This window comes from Ischnura elegans, chromosome 3 (assembly GCF_921293095.1).
Source record: "Ischnura elegans chromosome 3, ioIscEleg1.1, whole genome shotgun sequence".
NCBI classification, from domain to species: domain Eukaryota; kingdom Metazoa; phylum Arthropoda; class Insecta; order Odonata; family Coenagrionidae; genus Ischnura; species Ischnura elegans.
This window is the reverse complement of record NC_060248.1, coordinates 95,075,132-95,092,371: the sequence shown is the minus strand read 5'-3', so window position 1 is coordinate 95,092,371 and position 17,240 is coordinate 95,075,132. Positions and strand designations below refer to the sequence as shown.

General features: G+C 38.3%; 1 protein-coding gene and 2 non-coding genes across 4 annotated transcripts in view; 1 reads left to right on the top strand and 2 right to left on the bottom strand.

Moving 5' to 3' along the window:
• Positions 1-17,240, bottom strand: part of LOC124156166 (alpha-1,6-mannosyl-glycoprotein 2-beta-N-acetylglucosaminyltransferase) — a 757,523-nt gene that overhangs the window by 447,755 nt on the left and 292,528 nt on the right. The window lies entirely within an intron of this gene.
• On the bottom strand, positions 400-481 carry Trnas-cga. Its single transcript has one exon. It is a non-coding gene; the product is annotated as a tRNA-Ser (tRNA).
• On the top strand, positions 2,096-2,177 carry Trnas-aga. Its single transcript has one exon. It is a non-coding gene; the product is annotated as a tRNA-Ser (tRNA).

The following is a 17,240-nucleotide window of genomic DNA, read 5'->3' as shown; positions in this document are numbered from 1 at the left end:
ATTTAGGGGAATCTAGTTCGAATCCAAGACGAGAAAAATTATTTTTCCTCAGTGGAATATTTACAATTTTCGCAGTTCCGGAGTAATTTGTTCCAAATATCACCCAGGCAATCGAGAACTTTTACTCGCATTATTCGCCGGGAAATAGAAAACAAAAAACATGCTTGCTTCCTAAGGTTTGTCTTCACCAAACACTATAGCTCCAAAGTTCAGCAAATATACCTTCAAAGTATTTAAAGTGATCAAATTTTCGTCATTTTGAGATAAAGATGTCTGTATAAGGTAATCGTTCGCTATTGCCACAAGTCAATACAAATATTAATGAAGTATAACAATGCGATTTAAAATTGATGAGCGAAAGCGATACCGTCCTTGCTTCCGCACGCTCGAAAAAAAATTCGCAGCCGGTAGGATTCGAACCTACGCTCCCAGAGGGAATCTGATTTCGAGTCAGACGCCTTAACCACTCGGCCACGACTGCTTGTTGAAACTTGCCTCTCCCGGACCGAACAGTTCCGTAACTCCTAAGCACGGCACTGACGCGACGCCCGTGCCCGGCAGTATGACCGTTATCGAACTCACCCGAGGATATTGAAAATACACTGGAGGCGGTCGAACGTGTTTCTCTCGAGCGGGATTCAAGCGTGGAAGGAATATGAATTCTTGGCTAGGTTTATGCCGCGGCCAACCTCGTTGTAAATGTGGGTAAACATCTCTCGGGTTTCCCACTGTGTAAGAAGCTTCATTTCTGCCTGAACTTGGCATAAATGTAATTCGTAACCCGGCGGAAATCCAGAGAGAGGTATATCCACCACTGGTTACATGGCAAAATTAGCAGTTCCGGAACGCACTTTCCTTAACTTTTATTGCCAGTGAAATAATACTCAGTGTGTTTTATTGCAAGTTAAGTCTGCTCATTTTTAAATATTTTTTGTTTTGATTAAATGTATACATAAGAAATTTTGAGGACCCAAAATTGATAAAAGTGTTATTTCACTAATAAGTCTTTTCTTGGTCAGCGCCGGAACAACACACCGGCGCGTTCCGGCACCATGACACCACTGTTACCCACATTATTCGCCGGGAATGCAACAAATCTTTTTTCTCATAGTAAATTTTCACTGGCCATGTGTCACTAAACTTTCAGACTAAAATTTTATGCGTAATTTGAAAGATCCTCACTCTACTCAACGATTCATAAAAAGAGGAAACATACAGACGTTACACAACTTTCGAATTACACTTTAAATCGGTACCTAGTGAAAAGTAATGAGAAACGGTCATTTTTACAAACAAGGTAAGCCATGTTTGATACAATTTTTTAATTGCCAGAGCGGATTCTGAAACTGTGAAAATATTCATGAAATTTTTGTTTGATTAAAATAAGAGTCTTTTCGCAATGACAAAAACAGTGTATGATTCATTGCCGTGGAAGCTGAGTCCCGCCCTAAGTAGTAGAAAATACGAGGGGTTGACCGCAAGTCGCAGCCCGAGGCCCCAGAGCCCATCGGCAAGGCTAGATATTTTTAAATATAAAATGGGACACAACCAAATTCCTCTAATGCTTCTTCACAAGATGATAATGATTTATAATGCAAAATGCAGTCATCTAGTGGAGAGGACAGACATTTCCTGATTCTAGTCCCGTGAGGACAAAAGAAATCTACACAGTACCTACACGTTGATTAATCTGGCAATCTTGGGGCAGAAGGATAACTTTATTATAACATTCTGCTTGCTATTCCATCGCCCACGGAAGATTTCAATTTTGATCAATTCGGAGGACAGACATTTCCTGATTCTAGTCCCGTGAGGACAAAAGAAATCTACACAGTACCAACACGTTGATTAATCTGACAATCTTGGGGCAGAAGGATCACTTTATTTTAACATTCTGCTTGCTATTCCATCGCCCACGGAAGATTTCAATTTTGGTCAATTCGAACCCATTTAAAACTTCCTGTCCAAGGCTTGACGGTATTGCAGCATGTAGATCCGCTCGGCGCACCAGTTGACTTCTTATTTGGCGCTATGTCGCGTCGTCTACGACTACGTCGTGACGTTGGCTTGTGATGTAACTCGTTCCCTACTCAAGGCAGTCGTGGCCGAGTGGTTAAGGCGTCTGACTAGAAATCAGATTCCCTCTGGGAGCGTAGGTTCGAATCCTACCGACTGCGAAATTTTTATCCCGTTTTAGAAAGATTTGGCTGATCAATATTTACGCCTAATTTTCTGCATAACATATTCAAGCTATTTTCAGCGCTGTTGGACTATTTTGTTGGCTCACTAATTTGCCAATCCGTCCACAACTCCAGCACATACTTAGCAATAGACAATGTGAGAATAAATGGAGAGAATATATGGAGAGAATAAATAAGAGCGCCTTGATGAGGATGGAGATTAAAAGGGCGGCAATCTTTTTCATCCCCTCTATATCTACCGTTCCATCCCTCCTAATCTCCACACTGCAATATCTCGTCACAGCGCACCAAAACAAAAGAAGCCGGAGGCGATTGGACATAACGGAGAAAATATAGGGGGAGAAAATCATGAAGATGAAAAGGGAGGGCTGATTACTGGTACCCATGGCACAGGGGAAGAAAGTACTAGATGGTAAAAAAAATAAAATTCGTGCGTGCCCGTCTCGTCGACGTAATCACACGTAATTTGAAACTGAAAATAAAGCGTAGGAATATGATGAAACACCATCTTCATGCAATTACCTATTTTGCGATTCAAAACAAATAAGTGATGGCTGCAAAGTTTTGTGAATATTCATTAAAAATGACTGCTTTCAAAACTATTTTCCAATGCTAAAAATAAATTGGAATTGTGTTTCGATTTTGATCATCACTTATTCAAATTAAAACCAATTTGCAAGCGTTTCGCTTATTATTTTGTTAGCCTTTGGGATCCAGAGAAATAACGTAAAAGGAAAAAGGTACAAACGAGCATTTCATGATATCATCGAGCTGACATAAATTAAATTACGATAATTTATGGATTAAACGGCTCCTTTAAAAAAACACATCTTTAATAACAATAAAGTGATGCAGATTTGTTATTTCCGTATTCCTACACGTAAAAATTAAAATTAGATTGGTATGTAGCTTGCAGATTATTCATGCATGTATAATTAAATTACTATTTTTCCGGAGTAGTAGGACAAGTACATCGCAATTTTCTTTTCATTAACGTGACTGCAGCTAATGGGTCTCTCTCAAATTGTATCATAGTAAGCGATATTCACCTCAAAATATGGATAAATAAATATTCTAGGTGAACAAGCCCCAGATGTATGCATAAAATAAAAGAGGGCTAAGAATATTTTATTCTTCTTTTTCGGATTTCATATTAATTCGTACAGTCCCCAAATACCCTAAACAAAACCAGCTAACACGGCCAAAAAAATCTCATCCGCAGTGACGCCTAAAGCCTCTCGCCGAAAATCCTCCCAAAAGAGGCTTTAAGCCGTCTTCAGCAAGGCGATAATTAATTCATGAACCTGGTAGGAGATTAAGCTAAGGGGATGCTCCAGGCTCGATGAGGAGAGGTGAGGAAGTGAGGATTCAGAGGATAGGTTCCGTATTCCTTCCAGGATATACGTACAACTTCTAACAAACACACCAACTGAACCCTTTCCTCGAGAATCTGGAAGGGAGGAGTCTGATACGGGAGAAGAAGAACGAGGTTTGAGAAAAGTTCCACATGGCAGGGAAGGATGCTAAGTAGAGATGAGGAACTTGAAAAAAGGGTCAATTTAACACTGTGCTAGAATGTGCAGGCTTCTTTATTTCACTCTTCAAGTCTCGAAAATGTTATATTCTCCTGAAGTAGATATACCCAATGATGCGGTTCCTCATAGCTCCGCTCTTCTGTATCATCTCACCTGCCGTCTTTCCAAATTGGACGTACATAAAGAATTCTAACTTTCAAATAAAATACTCTCGTGTGTTAATTATGGCCGCTACTACATGGAAAAGTTTCTTCTGTTTACACTGCGTTTTCATGGCTTTCAAATGAATTATCTCATACGCTTACTTTTGCAAATACGATATATTGGGTAAATTTAACACTACATAAGATTTTTGATTTATTTTTTACGCAATTTCGCACTAATGTTTTATTTTCTTGAATTAGCTGCTCCCAATGATCCTCAGCTCCGCATGTTACGATCTTATCGTTCCCTTGTAACGGATTTACTTTGCTGAGTATTTGCAATTAGAATCTCTTACTGCTTCTCAAATACTTTACTGATATTTTGGAGGCATTTATTCTACCAATTGTACAAAAAAAAACAAATAATATAGTTAAAAGAGCGAAAACTCGCCAATACATTCTAGTTTAGGGGTGTTCCTACATTCTTATACGCTTTTAATGTCATTATTTAAAAATCAAGAAAATTTGAAATGCATTTACAAGTGATTTACTAAAATTGCTTCGTCTAAAATACATTTTTAAGCAAGAAATGCTAGTGCGTATGCATCTATCATATTTATTCACTAGCACCGTATCACCCTAAAAATAGGTACCTTTAATCGGATTACAGCGGATTAGCAGTCGTTTGGATCAAGTTTAACTGCAGATGAAACAGTGACGCCAATTTCGTCCATCCAACATTACCTAACCCGACATTTCCCGATCAACGCCAAATTCACTTAAGGCAATTTTATTATTAGGTTGTAATGACAGCAGGTTATTACTGCCATGACATTAATAAAGACATCTGAAATTCAAAAAAAAAATAAATAAAAAGCAGTTAAAATTAATACATTAAGAGTCGAAAAAGTTGAACCATTTTCGCGGAAGAGAGGGAACAGCAGCTTAGGGCAATGATCATATAAAGGTTATTTGAAGACATTTTTAGCACAACAAAGAATAAATAACCGGATTTTCAAGAATATCGTCGGGTAGAAGGACACCAAGGCAAAAATTAAAGGTGAGATATAATTTGATGCTTTCCCGGTAAATAATGTGGATAAATTCTTCTGGGGATTCCTACCGGGTTTGCCTAAATTATCCATATTACTGGCTGATAAGGATAATTTAACCCCATGGGAATCCCGCGAAGAGTTTACCCAGAAAAACTCAAGGCCTTTCCAGAGTACTTCAAACTTTCTCTCGTCCCTTCACATTTTTTTCTGGTTTTCTAGCTCATTGTCACTGGTATTCCTGTTATAGCCCTTTAACAGCTGTTTGAACATTCACAGCCATCGATTTTCGATCGGTTACGTAAATGGAGAAAATGGAAAAGATTGGTGACCGAGAAACCCTTACTACGTATCCGAATTAAAATAAAAGAATGGAACACCACCGCATTAAAGCCATTAGTATACTTCTATTCATCCAAAGACTTAACAAGGACAACAAGCAGGTCTAATATCTCTTTGCAGTGGCGCCGACTCCATGGGGCCTGAGAAGGCCCGAGTCCCCTCAAAAATTCGCTATGGGTGTGAGGAATAAATGTGTCAGGCTTGTCGATTTTCCCCCAAATGTTGAGTTATCAAGAGTCGAGTTTTCAAAGTTCTAATGTTGATCTTATGACTCTTCTAAAATGCTAAAAACTTTCAAACTCACTATTTATAAAATTTCCCGGGGCAAGACTCCCATAAGGCCCTACATGAGCCGCCCCAATATTTTCTATTAATCATCCCCCTTGTCTCTTTGTCCTTCCGTCTTACTCAAATTATCTGATCAGTGTCATCATCAACTATCTGTGAACCCCGCCAATGAAGCAAAATCCAAATTTCCGCAATTAACCTGGACGCCGAAGAAACCAGATACCCGAGGCATCTGCTATCGCTTGAAACAAAATGAGGATGAGAATGAGGGAGAGTTCAGATCTCAAGCACAGCTACGTGTTCATCATGACAGGCCTGAACATGACGGTTAATTTCTCGCGCAGACATTAACACCACTGTGTCAAAATTGCATGGTCCTTGATTTCGTCCCCAACTCTCCCTCCGCTGAGTAGGCAACACTTGATATTTTGCAAGATTGACACTATATTTCAAGCATACAAATGTCGCGTGTCAAGGCTGGTGACATTTAAGTAGGATATCATGTCAAAAGCACGGGGTGTTCAATGTTCACATTAATCAAATCTCATTCAATTGCGACAGTAAAATCATTTTTGAGTTAAAATACCATAGAGTTCTTGCTAAAATAAGGTAATGTGCTGATGATAAGGTCGATCCATGATCAAAATGCAAGTAATTAACTCGATCAATGTAAAGAAAGAGGCTGGGAGAAAGAAAATTTCTATGCTAAATTCATGGACCATGGCTAAACTACTAACTCATTAAAAAAATAATTTGAGTTTTTTTTTTCTTTTCACTTGATCTCAATTTTTATCGTTGATTAATGTCTTGGAATCAAAGCATATTTATTGAAAAAAAACCCTGAGGAAGGTATAAAAATAAACGAAAACTTTGGCTAAAAATTTTGCATTAAATTCTTCAAGAACTACAGTCCAAGACACCAATTGACGCAAAAAAATAATTCGAAATCAAACTCCAATAGTTCGCACGTCATCAAAGATCTGAGATAAAGACAATTTGGATGGGGAGGGAATACTGCGCTCTCAATGACAGGATGGGAGCAATGAATGACGTCAAAGACTCTCCAAGCTCTTTTCGTTGGCGTCGACGTGTCACTCTTCATTTTAAAAAATCGAAAAATTATTTTAAAACGAAAAATATGGTATCTTTTATCTTAATCGATATAGAATAGTCGGAAATAAAATACCCTTTTTACACGTGCGAATATACTGAAACGATGACAAAGAAATATATGCATCTACATAAAAAACAGTAGAAAAAAATACACAACTCAACCGGAAAATTTCACGAAATAATGGCTCGATGGACGTTTCTACTGCTATTCCGATTCCCTAAAAACATTATCCATAAATGCACGCCTTGTCGTCAAAAACAGCGACTATATAACTGAACTCTTCCACCAATTTATTCTGCCAGCCTACTCTTGTATTTAGCATCTCCTTGTCTACAAGCCTTCATGCAGCCTATACAACAAATAAGGACGTAGAAACCACCTTAAGCGAAGAAATTATGACACAAGAAACACCTCAATTAAAAAAAGGGGATTATTATCGCAACGCGCACGAACATGCTTTCATGTGATCTTACAAGTAGCAACATTAGGTACTCCATATTATTCTCAAAGGTCGCCAAAAAAATTAAGAGAGATAAGGACACATATGATTGTAAAATTACCTACTTTACAACCACTGCGATTGTGACGCAAATACAAAAAAACGTTAACGCCTTCTTTGAATTGAAAATCAACCTCAAAAGTCCGTTGAGTCACCCAAGCCGTAGTAGGAACAAATCACTCGTATAGACCGTTTAAAAAATAAAAAATAAAAAAAAAACTGTTGGGTAAGACTCGAGACGTAACGTCAACTTTCACTGGTGAAAGGACTATTCCAGTACCAGAATATCCTTCAAAAAGTCGATTATCGATGAAAAAAATATTGAGACGAAACCCGGAGGTTCGACGAGGTAGGGAATGGATTCAGACCTATAGTCCGATACTTTCCAATAGCGGAGGAATTCCGAGACGCCAGAAGAAATCGGACGATTCAGCCTCAGCGAGAATTTGCGCCGAAAGAGTCGCAAGGGAGCAAGGACATCGCCACCCTCCAAAGAAAAAAAATATCAGAATCGGCGATATATGTATTTCCATTCTCACACGAAAGCTGGCGTGGTTGAAACCGAAGAGAGCGAACCTTAAAGTGCTGAGACTTGCGAGATTTTTCTTTCTGCGGTGTGCGCGAAAATGCTCGGATATCCGAGTTGAGGCGAAAATGAAAAAGAATGAAGGCGGGGAAAATCAATGTCATACGGGACAGCGCGGATAAAACTTTCGTCTGGCACCATATCGGACATGTCTGATCCGCGTATCAGCTGCGATACAGTGGCAAGCCACCCACTCCATTCATTTATCACAATTCACCTTCACTTACATGATATCCAGCGGGCCACCTTCCATAATGTGTTAGGAAGGGGATATTTTAAGCTAATATACAACACCACTTTGCGTGTTATATAATAATAGGTGCTACCACAAGGATAAAAGAATTTTTTTGCTGCAGTTGGCTCTCACCAAGCACGTGCCATTCAATCGTAAACCACCAAACAAGACGTAGAAGATGATTTTTGACCCATTCGGCTCGATAATTTATTCCCATTTTTATGCCACAATGAAATCTGGAGTGGTATGACCGTAGGGTCTCCAAAAATGTATTTGAAGTCGTCGGAAATTTTTTTTCCGATAGCGTCTAGCAATAATATGATAAAAGGATGACTAAAACAACTAAATGCGAATGTTCAATGTATGATTAAAATCATAATGGAATGCGACGTGAAAAAATTCCTCAATCGACACCAACTTATATGCTCCATAAGGTTATAAACTGCTTAAGGTAGATTTTTGCCCGATTACCCTCAGCATTTCAATATCTAGCCTCTCTTCCCACCGAAAATTTCGCTTTCATCTCATTCTTTGGAAAACATAAATTCCTTCTCTTTCTTAAGAGCTAAACTTGACTAAAAGTTATCCCGTGAATACCAATTCTCCCCTTTACTAATCTCACATTCTCTTGGCATCTGACGCAACGCTAAACACCAGTGCCTTCAGTTTAACCTTAATATAAATTGCTTGTCTGCATTTCCCACGGTAAGTAGGCACTGCACCTGCCGAAAACATGGGCAGTTTCTGAAAATGACAAGGATGTGATCATCAAAACGTAAACGGATATGTAAGTCGAAAGCGACTAATCTTTATATGACTCAAGCTGCTAATGATAACATGATTTTGACGTTATAAACAGGCCCCTATGAAAAAATTGTATAAATCTGGAGTGGTATGACCGTAGGGTCTCCAAAAATGTATTTGAAGTCGTCGGTTATACAATTTTTTAGTTTTATACAATTTTTTCATAGGGGGTGGATAACGCAATGAGAATCACGTGGTCGGCACTATTGGCAACAGCATAAGTATTTAAAAGTAAGCACGAAGGAGCCTACTTTCTACCAGACAACAAAACATTTCGTGCAACCCAGCCTTATGCGACACATTGAATCATGATGATACGATTAAGGAAATTTCATTGTAAAGAGTTTTAAAATTGTCACTTTACCGTATTCGATTTAGGCTAGAAATTTAACTTTCAATTTATTCCCTCATAAATTTCAAAATTTGTTGTTCGCGTAGCTGATAACCTATTTCCTTAAGTCAACAAGTTCCCCACAATAAACCTAATGGTACGCACACCACGACATTATGAACTATGCGTTCTTCATCTTCGGGCTTTCAACATGACAGACGAAGCGGTGGAAGTACCAAAAGGAGATGGGTTCTTTCGTGATTACTCATGTTGTCATGAAGTTAACTGACACAAAAGAAACGCCTTTGGCATATGAGTACAAGCAAAGCTAATTCGATACTTGCAACTTTGCTGAAGTTTGTGTGGGGAGGGAGAAGAAAAAAAGAGATTCGGGTAGAAAGAAAAGAATAAAAAAAGGTAAGAGTGGAGATGCAGATGTTAACGAGCTCTAAACAAGAGCACCAGGGAGATACAAAATAAAAAAAAGGGATACAAAATTCTTCATTACCATCGACGATAAGGATACAGGTTTTACAACATATGGAGCTAACAGTCTACCTAACACATCAACCAGATAAGAAAGGTACAGCTGATGACGAGAGGGAGGGGTTTGATTCATGGGACGTAGCGACAAGTGGAATTAAAACACGGGCTTGAGGCAGGTTTGCGGACGTTAGCGACAGTTATAAAGGATACCGGCAAGATAATATGTTTCCTAAATGCTAATTTGGCATAAATGCTAATTTTTTTCCTAAATGTTAATTTGGCATAAAACAGCATTTAGGAAACATAGCTAGGAAGAATACCTGAGAAGACAAAAGGGGATGGGTAGTACAGAAGCATCAAAAGATTTGAAGATTTGAACTCTTGAGATTTGAACTGGGAAGATGGGTCAAAATGCCCATTAGCATAAATTAATCCTCTGTTACCAGGAAAATGTTGAATGTTGACACTGTAAGATCGGAAGGTAGATTGAAACTTCTATGGGAAGTGTGAAATCAGCCGTACCACTATCACACCAACCAAATCCCAGAACAAACGAGCGGATTCAAGAGGAAAAACGAAATCAACCTGCTTGTCGAGTGAGTGAGCCTAAATCAGCGAGGGAACACAGTCTAATTCAAAGGAAGAAGGAGCGTAGATGGAAAAGAGGACAGAGGGGAAGACACAAAAGGAGAGAGAGATTAAAGCCAAGAGTTGACATCAATCAGTGTTCGGGTCACCGGAGTACCGCAAGGCTTAAGAGTTAGAACCAGAAGATTGAGACGGGCGCGAAGAGAATGAAAAAGAGGTAAGGGGGGATATGAGCAGAGAAGAAAGTAGAGCCGTGTGTGGAGGATTGGCGGTGGCCACACGTAATGTTGGAGGATATAATGAAATATAGAAAGGTATCACCATATTTAAGTAGGCACTGCGCCTTCTCGGCCTTCGGGGTGAAGCTGCGTCGTTGTCACTGTTCACATAGCTGGTCGACGTTTCGGAGGCGATGCAGCACTCCATCTTCTGGGCACACCAAATGATCAACTGTTTTCTAGATCGCATGGTGTGCCCAGAAGATGAAATGCTGCATCGCCTCGAGGCCTCGGATCCGATAATGCAGTGATTGCATTTAACCGCGTAAGCCATACTTTTAGGCATTTAAGTAATTGGGGAATCAGATAATTTTGACAATTGGCGATATATGGTTGAACAATATAAATCGTGACATCGTCTCACAAGAAAAATCGAAATACCGCGTCAGTTAAAAAAATACTACGATAAATATCACGTAAAAAAGCCGCGACACGATCATATTGCAATAAAAAATTGCCGCCCGCAAAAATAATACAATACCAACCCGATAAAGAGTTATTTGAAGATATTACGATACTTGATCTATATCTTGATATAAAAAATTATATTATTGCGATATAGAATCGTCAATATTGACCAGGCCTAAATAATAATAATAATAATAATAATAATACGTCTTTATTGGGCGAGATTGGGACTAGAAAGTCCCATCTTCCATCTAACCCCTCGTCAAACAGTAAATATATGCAGTTAAATACATTGTCTAGTTGCTCATGAAATTAAATGCAGAGAAATTACATAAAAATAAGTAGAAGTTCCATTTTCAATCAACAATTAGCATTATAATTTAACAAAGTTACTATTGACCAAGTGTAAAAAGATGTTAGTGAACGTGGGAAAAACCTAAGGATATTGACTGTCGTCCTTATTGGAAAAAACCCACTGCAGGAAAACGCCCACACAAGAAGGGGGGCGTGAAAAACCTGCGAAAACCTACTGAGAAAGCTAATGTAAACCTGAGTATACAAATACAATGAATTACATGGAAAATTTCACCCAGTACCTGTAAAGAAAAGGAAAATTAGATGAAGCCGGATGAGATAATTGATGAATCTTTCGTACTGTTCCCGTGATGTTACATGTCTTGCTGTTGTTCTCGAAGAAGTTTTACGTGTAGTGCCTTTTTGAAGGAGGCGAGTGATGATGATTTACGTAGTGGTAGGTAAATGTTGTTCCATTCGCGGCATGCAGTAACAATGAATGATTTATTGAATCTGACTGTCCGGTGGTGGGGTATAACGAGTTTTTCATTTCCCCTCGTATTTGAGTCATGTATTCCACTAAGTTTTTGAAATTCGTCTCTGAGGTACGCTGGTGTATTTGTCTGTAAGATTTGATAAAGAAGACATAGGATATGCATCCGGCGTCGAGAACTAGGCTTTAACCATTTGAGATCGTTAATATGATTGGTGGTATGATCTGATATTTGTAAATTAAATATGAACCTAATGCAGGCGTTGAAGGAGCGGTGAAGTTTATTCGACAGCATCTGAGATATGTCTTGAAAGGCAACATCGGCATAATCAAAATGGGGAAGTATTAATGTTGAAATTAATTGCTTCTTTAAGGAGAGAGGAATAATGTTTCTGAAACGTATTAATGGAAATAATGACTTATTCACTGCTTTACATAACTTAGTTATATGAGATGACCAAGACAGACTTTCATCAATGATCAATCCTAGATTAATAACTAATGTGGGGATTTAAGAAGAATGAAGGAAATAAGGGATGAAGCGACAACAAAGGAAGAAGGAGATAAAGATAAGAAGCAAAAGGAAATAAAAAGAGAGGAGGAAAAAGGAGAAACATTCAATGGGAAAACATTCTTCTAAAAAAGATAAAACTGAACCGATTCCCGTGAAATCAAGATCGATTCGTCCGGAAATTGAATTTTCCCCCTTACTCCCGCAGAATCAAACGAAAATCCAGCGAGACGAAAGAAAAATGAACTTGAAGAATAATCTGTCATTGAGCGGCACAATGTACGCATGGAGTTTTTTAGTTATTTTTCCTCAAATGTAAAATTCCTGATTTTTTCCAGACATTGAAAAATGACTTCCAGTGAAATTCAAAAGAAAATAAAACACTATCTTCATTAAAAATTTTCGGTATACAGAAAATAAATCGCCATACCGTTATTTCGAGAGGGTATTTATTCTCTAAAATATCCTGGAAACATTTCTGAGTTTCTAGCAAAAGTCAACTGTACTATGTGATACGGAAGAAAACGAAGAGCGTTTTGTCTCCGTTTATAATTACAAACTAAGTGAATGAATTCATAGGAAAAATTACGAAGATATTCACAAGAATTTAAACGATAAACTACTACATAGAGGTACAACATACGTCGGAATATATTCTCTCCCAAAAAAAGGTAGCCAGTGACCAAATTGTTAGAGAACAGATCGTATGCACTAGTCAAAAAAATACTTTTTGCGCACCTCATAAAAATTTCAATTTCAATTAAAACTAAATGACAGGATGAACAATAGCTGTGTTCGTCCGCTACGGTAAATTCATCAATATTTTCCGCGATACCCATTAATATCGCTGACACAACTCCAAAAACTTTCTACAGGGAGGGAGCACGAGAATTGTGAATATGGACCGCCAGCAGAAACGCCGCACCGCCTGGTGACCGGGGGCGAAACAATTCCTTTCGAATGGCTCCATTTAATAACGGTCTCGTTCGGCAGGAGTCGAGTATAATTGAAACGAATCTCGCCCTCTCCCTAGAGGCCACTGATGACGATAGGATTTAAGGGAGAGAGGTGGTGAGGTGAAGGGGAAAGAATTTTCGATGCGGCTTAAATAATAATTGGCCTTTATAAAGCTTAACGCGCCGCTCCGACAACGTTCATCACTTAGGTCGCTGTCTCGTCGTGTTCCCGAAATAAAGCCCGGGGTAGCGCTGATCATGAGTCCTTTGTTTACCTCTCGCAACGCATTAAATCACCGCGCACCGCGGGTCGCAATTGTCATTTATCGTCCCATCCCCCGGTGGCCGATGCAATATTCTCCCGCGAACCCCCTTTGGGGTTCATGTAGTCGGCCGAAAGCACATTTGCACACGAATTGGGACATCCTATGGGACACACATTGGACGTTGATGATCACCCGACGATCGCTTCAAAAGATTATTGATTCGAAGCTGGTAGGACAATTGCTGGAGACCTTAAGAAGGGTCAACAACCTTTCCATGCCAGAGGGGCAGATTTTTAAATTGGCATGTAACTGCGAGCCCCATTTTCAAATTGACAAGACTGTGTGGAATTCAAACATCATGATTTTCACGAGAAAATTTAATAAAATAATAGTTAGTGAATCCATGATAGAAACACAAAAGGTAATTTCCACACTTTCATTCAAAACACAACTACCGATCATGGTTTCAACATATTATGTCATTTTCAAGGACAAAATACGTTGAAACCATGGTCGGTAGTAGTATTTTGAATTAAAGTGTGGGATTTACCATTTATGTTTTTATCATGGATATATCGAACTTCGACAAAATCAAGTCTGAAACTATTTGACAGTTAGTGAACTTGACTGCAGTTAAGCCCACCCTCATCACGTTCTTCCCCTTTTCATTGCAAAAAATTACTACAGCGGTCCGCGTGATATTAATGAAGGGGCCGCGGATCAACGATTACTGCTACTCGCCAGGGCTGAGTTAAAACATGTGGTCTAATATTAAAGTCTTCCTTTATTCTATTTCAGTAGGTTTTCAATATGAAATACAGTAGGCATTCAAGGCAACTAAATGGTTGCAGCAGTAACATTGTTTATATTTCGTGAACACAAAATATCAATCTTTCTCTTCCTAAATCTTTCCTCCCACGTTAACAATTCCAAGATAGCAACAGAAAAAATTCCTTTTTTCACATACCTTTATTCATTCTAAGGTAAATTTTATAGTGAATTTAAATCATTTTTGTAGAAAATATGATATAACTATCGTCTGAATACTGCTATTACAATTTTCATTCCTTATAATTTGGAGAAGACGTCATCCGTAGTGACAATGTTATAATGGCTCACTAAAAATTCTCTCTTACTTACGAAGGTGACTGGACTTTACTAGCTGGAAAATAAAATATATTTTCAGCAAACAGAATTCAAATTAATTTTCCTAGCTAATTTTTTACTTATTTCAGATGTTTCCATCGTGACTGCAAAATATTCATTAGAAAATATTAAGGAACGCCGAAATACCTAAGTAACTGCGGTAAAATACGTAAACAGTTCAGTAAATAAAGGGTTTCGACTCCAATTTAATGAGATGTGGGATAAGATAAAGAAATGCTGCCAACCAACACTTGAATTTCAAACGTAAGAAGCACAGAAGTTGTACTAGGGGATTACAGAAATATGAATCTCGGATACTTCTTTGGGACGTCACCTGAAGAAAAGCAATAAGATTAAGTCCCAAGAATTCACGTGCCTTCTTCATTCGCTATGAAAGTAGTCCTTTGGGAGTAAAACTGCCATCGAAGATCATGTGATTGCCACGGAATGAGATGGAACGCTTAGGAGCGATAGTGAAATAAATCGCTTTATTAATGAACGCCATAAGCCTTAGGAAGTAATCGATTTGAAAGGGAAGAGTAGAAACAAAGAAGGCGAAAAAATATTAGTGCTTCGAAATGCATTCTCACTTTCCGACTACACTTATGAGTTCCGTCGCGATTTTGCCATTAAACATGGATAATTTCACTAATTTAATTGAAAAATTTTCCGAGTAACGAAAAAATAACGTTTACAAATTTTTATCCGACCTCCGAAAAAATAGGCACTTACTTAGTTTCTTTTACATAGCGTTCACAAGCAATATCTTTCGATTAAAAAATATATAAGATTAGCAATAGAGTGTGATGTTTATGGAATCAAAATATTTCAAAAGAATAATTAACAGCAGTTTGAGTAAAATATGACATTATTTCCGTAAACATAACATATTTTGACTTCATTTACAACTATAAACCACTGATATTCGTTGTAAGGAAATATATAAACCTCAATTTACTCGTGTATCGGATTTAAGTACGGGAATAAATGGGATTCTGTGGCAGTTATTATGACTTACTTACGTTTTAATTCGCGTGATTTTTATTGCCCCACCATAGTCCAAATAGCTAACCCAAGTTCCTCACCTGTGAAAAGAAGAAAAACATTTGTCTAGTTTCTAGAAAAAACATTTTTCATCATATCTATTCATTACATAGACGCAATAGATTTTAGTGGCACTCTGCCAGTTGCAATGAACACCGAAAATTCCTACAGACCTTTCCGTCTGATAAATTCTACGTTAGCTGGTTGACAGTAAAATAATCGAGGTATTCGTCAAGTTATCCATTGACTAGATGATGCACTTTAAAACTGCGCCAGAAACTAAGTTACTATGCTCTTCGTGACCTCAATAGTCCCATATTTTTATCACCAACCTTAAGGGTTTGAAGGGAGAATACAGCAGGCCACGTAGGGCCAGTTTCCCGCGACTGGACGAAAGAAGAAAGTGAAGATGATTCATCCAACTCGAATTTGGAGTGAATTTCAATGGAAAAAAATGACTGAACCGAACAAACTGGGTCAAGCGCCGCAAACAATCAGTTTCCAGGTCAACCCGGAAGGAAATATGCAGCCTTAGTCCTCTCGATTTAAATGTATTTTTTCTTCCGAGTGCCTCATTAACGGATAAGGCATGGACGGGTGCCCCTTGGCTAAAGACTCCATTAGAACTATCCCCGAGAAAATCCGGCCAGGTGTGAAGCGAGACGGATAAGTGAAGAACTATCCGAGCAAAGTGAGAAAGTAAAAATTTTCTTTTAAAAAATCGATGCCGCTAATGGCGCGCCTCGGCACGGTGAGCTAAAAAAATAGGTGAAACGATTAATGCGAGAATTCCCATATTTTAAGGAATCTTTTTTTCGCTACGGCACAGGTTTTGTAGATTCTCTACAAGATGATAAACAAGAGAGATTTGTGGAAAAATATAACTTCGCAGGCCAGATGATTGAAGGTAAAGAAAGGCATTCAATATCGAAAAGTGCAGGAGCAATTTTTAGCTGAAATTTTGGAACACTCTCGAACACCACCCATTTTTTTCAGTGAAACAACTTACTACTTTACGAGTCTGGGCGATAGGAAATGACGTTATTTTAACGGCGTGTTTTATTTTTCTACATTTTAAATACATTTTACATTATTTTAGCACTTAAAATTTGGGTTTCATTAAAAGGTTACGTTAAAATTTACCAGACGTCAAAACTAGACAATAGTTTTGAATATTATTTTTATTTCTCTGAGGCTTTGAGGGGGGGGGGGTTATCCCCCTCATCCCCCCCATGGTTATGCCACTGGTAAGCACCATGAGCCATCACCATCTATCTATCATTTCCATGTCTCACGTCCAAAGTGAAGCATTCTTCAAAAACACGTTCTGATTAACTGATTCCTTGACTGATTTAAATTTCCCACTGCGAGTGAGGCGTCTTTTTGGGGAATATTCTGGGCTATTCTGATAATTTATTTCTTGTTTCTTCCATCGTTAATCATTCTGCTTCCCGAAAAAGAGAATTCATTCACCTCTAACAGTATTTGTTTCCTATTTTAACGTTGGTATCAACTACTTCTCTTCTGTTGCTTTCTTATATCTTACTTTTCATTGTGCTCATTTTCAGTTAATATCCACCTACACTCTGCTCATATTTACCAGTTTCCTAAAAATACTATATCATCGACAAATCGTCGCA